General features: G+C 41.4%; 1 non-coding gene across 1 annotated transcript; it reads left to right on the top strand.

Annotated features, from left to right (window-relative positions):
• The first annotated feature begins 3,177 nt into the window (after positions 1-3,177).
• Positions 3,178-3,284, top strand: LOC141694415 (small nucleolar RNA R71). The gene has a single exon (XR_012563724.1). It is a non-coding gene; the product is annotated as a small nucleolar RNA R71 (small nucleolar RNA).
• Positions 3,285-3,955: the final 671 nt, after the last annotated feature.

The raw sequence follows: 3,955 nt of genomic DNA, 5'->3' as shown, positions 1-3,955 counted from the left end.
TTTTTAATTACTTGTGTTTTGATTTACTTAAGTTTTTATTCCGCATTGTGCTAATCAATACACTTATATTTATATTCGAGTTTGAACATTTTATTTGAAGAAAAAGTTTCAAGAATTCCATTCAACCCTCTTTCTGTAATTTTTGTCATATTGTTAAGGGACTAACAATCATCTCAAAAGGTTCTCTCCAATCCGGTGCCGTAATAACTGGTGCGGTGATTAAACTCTTCTTGAGAGTCTCGAATGCTGCCAAATATTCTTCATCAAATTTGAAAGGCACATCTTTTTCGAGCAAGTTGCACAACGTCTTAGATACCTTAGAGAGGTCTTTAATGAAATGCCGAAAAAAACCCGCATGACCAAGAAAGCTACGGATTCCTTTCACAGAAATAGGTGGCGGAAGATTTTCAATGACGCCCACCTTGGCTTTATCCACCTCAAGACCTTTACTGGAGATCTTATGCCCAAAAATGATGCCTTGTTGTACCATGAAGTGACATTTTTCCCAATTGAGCACTAGATTGGTTTCAACACACCTTTTGAGTACCAAACGGAGATTATTCATGCATTCATCATACGATTGTCCAAAGACAGAGAAGTCGTCCATGAACACTTCGACATTATTTCCAATCATATCGGAGAATATAGCCATCATGCATCTCTGAAAAGTGGCAGGTGCACCACATAAGCCAAAAGAAACTCTACGAAAAGCAAACGTGCCAAATGGACAAGTTAAAGTAGTTTTCTCTTGATCTTCTGGTGCAATGCAAATCTGATTGTATCCCGAATAGCCGTCCAGAAGACAATAATACTCATGACCAGCCAACCTGTCAAGCATCTGATCAATGAATGGAAGAGGGAAGTGATCCTTCCTCGTGGCTTTATTCAACTTTCTGTAGTCCATGCATACCCTCCATCCTGTGACTGTTCGAGTGGGGATGAGCTCGTTCTTCTCATTTGCTACCACAGTAATACCTCATTTCTTAGGTACACATTGCATGGGGCTCAATTAAGAACTGTTAGAAATAGGATATATGATTCCTGCATTCAGCCATTTAGAATTTCTTTCTTCACCACTTCTTTCATGATAGGATTAAGCCTTCACTGTTGCTCAACAGTTGGCTTGCTACCTTCCTCTAGCAGAATTTTATGCATGCAGTACGAAGGGTTGATCCCTTTTATATCTTCTATAGTCCATCCGATGGCCGATTTGAATTCTCTCAAAATCCTCAAGAGCTTGTCCTCATCACTACCTGAAAGGTCAGATGCAATAATAATAGGCAAAGTAGCTGCATCACCTAAAAAAGCATACCTCAGGTGTTCAGGCAATGGTTTAAGCTCCAAAGTAGGTGCTTCCTCAATAGATGGTTTGAGCTTTCCCTCAGCATTCTTGAGATTAGTATTTCCCAGAGATTCAAATGGCATGTATAGCTTTCGTTTCCAAGGACAAGCATTTAGATATTGTAGTTGCTCATTGCCTTCGTCGTCTTCACTGTCAAAATCCCCCAATAAGGCTTTTTTTAAGGCATCAGACCTTAGCACATGATCAAGTTCTAAAATAACTGCAGAATCGACCAAATCCACCTTGAAGCACTCCTCATCTTCCGTAGGGAATTTCATCGCATTGAACACATTGAATGTCACATCTTGATCTTGCACCCTCATAGTGAGTTCACCTTTTTGCACATCTATCAAGGTACGGCCTGTAGCCAAGAAAGGTCTTCCCAAGATTATGGGAATCTTCTTAACTTCCTCGAAATCCATAATGACAAAATCTGCAGGAAAGATGAGCTTGTCCACCTTTACTAGCACGTCCTCCACGATGCCTCGTGGGTATGTAATCGAACGATCAGCCAATTGTAGAGACATGTAGGTGGGCTTCAGATCAGGCAAATTCAGCTTTTTGAAGATAGACAATGGCATCAGATTGATGCTTGCTCCCAAATCGCAAAGGAACTTGTCAAATGACAACTTGCCAATGGTGCAAGGAATGGTGAAGCTACCTGGATCCTTAAGCTTTGGAGGTATCTTTTGTTGCAGCACGGTACTGCACTCTTTTGTCAGAGCAACGGTATCAAGATCATCCAGTTTCACCTTCCTTGAAAGAATACCTTTCATGAATTTTGCATAACTAGGCATCTGCTCCAGAGCCTCAGCGAAAGGTATGTTAATGTGAAGTTTCTTGAACACCTCCAGAAACTTACCAAATTGCTTGTCCAGCTTTTGTTTTTGCAATCGCTTAGGAAAAGGTGGTGGAGGATAGAGTTGTTTCTCCCCGGTATTACCCTCAGGCAGAGTGTGTTCAACAGTAGTCTTCCTTGATTCCCCCTCTTTCTCCTTTTGCATTCCTTCTTCATCTACAACTTCAACTTCTCCATCTTTTGCTTTTTCAGCATCAGCAACTTTTCCAGACCTTAAGGTGACTGCTTTGGCTTGCTATTTAGCTTCCTTCCTTCCTGGCACTTCAGTATCGCTGGGAGGTATGCCAGGTTGATGATTGAGCAAGGCATTGGCTATTTGTCCAATTTGATTTTCCAAGGTCTTGATAGAAATAGCCTGACTTTTGTACAACAGCTTTAACTCCTCAAAATCAGCACTAGAAGGTGGAGCAGCACCTCCTTGTTGAGGATATGATTTCCTTTGAGCAAATTGCTAAGGTTGCTGGAATCCAGGTGGATTAAACTATTTACTTACAGCTTGCTGATATGTTTGTTGAACAGCATTCTGATTATTGCTCCAGCTGAAATTGGGATGATTTCTGTTATTAGGATGATAAGTAGCGGGCACAGGCTGCTGCGGTCTCTGAAAATTGTTCACATGCTGAACAGATTCATTAACAAGAGAACACTAATATGTAGCATGAGAGCCTGCACAAAGCTCACAGACACTGGCTATTTGATTTTCTCCATAGTTGGCTAAAGAATCGACCTTCATAGACAGCGCCTGAAGCTGTGCTGCAATAGTTGTAGCTGCATCAATTCCAGAATACCTGCTACCTTCACAGTCATCATCCTTTGAGTTGAGTTTTGATACTCGTTCGCAGCCATAGTTTCAATGAGATTATAGGCCTCAGTATAGCTTTTGTCCCACAAGGCGCCTCCAGAAGATGCATCGAGCATGGGCCGAGATTGGGCCCCCAAACCATTGTAGAAACCAGTGATCACCATCCATCCAGGCATACCATGATGTGGACACTTTCTCAACATCTCCTTGTAGCGCTCCCAAGCCTCACACATAGATTCTCCTTGTTTTTGCGCAAACTGAGTAAGAGCACTCCTCATAGCTGAAAGTTTTGGCCATTAGATAGAACTTCACCATAAACTTTTATGCAAGATCTTCCCAAGTAGTGATGGACCCAGCTGGTAAAGAATGTAACCAGTCCTTAGCTTTGTCCCTCAAAGAGAATGGGAAAAGCCTCAGCTTGATAGCCTCATCAGTAACACCATTATATTTGAAAGTACTACAGATCTCGACAAAATTCCTGATATGCATGTTGGGATCTTCAGTCGCAGCACCTCCGAAAGCAACAGAATTCTGCACCATCTGAATAGTGCCCGACTTGATTTCAAAAGTATTGGCCTGAATAGCCGGATGAATGATGCTTGACTGAATGTCATCAATTTTAGGCCGAGAAAAGTCCATAAGAGCTGGATCAACTTGAACTACACGATCACCCATTATTTCAGGTTCTTTCTTTTCATTCTCTTTATCTGAATCTTCAAAAACTATCTTCTCCGGAAAGTCAAGAGTTGTATCTGTCTCCTCATCTTTATCCAGATTTCTCTTATGAGTGTGAGAACGTGTTTGCATAAATGCTCGCTAGAGTACCTGAAACACAACCGGAACCAGTAAGTAACAAGTCTTAATAAATAAATCTTAATGACCACTGATGGCAAGTACATAAACTAAACAAATTAACACCGAGTCCCCGACAGCAGCGCCAAAAACTTCTTAG

This window comes from Apium graveolens, chromosome 10 (genome assembly GCF_009905375.1).
Source record: "Apium graveolens cultivar Ventura chromosome 10, ASM990537v1, whole genome shotgun sequence".
NCBI lineage: Eukaryota > Viridiplantae > Streptophyta > Magnoliopsida > Apiales > Apiaceae > Apium > Apium graveolens.
This window is presented reverse-complemented; position numbering and strand designations above follow the sequence as displayed.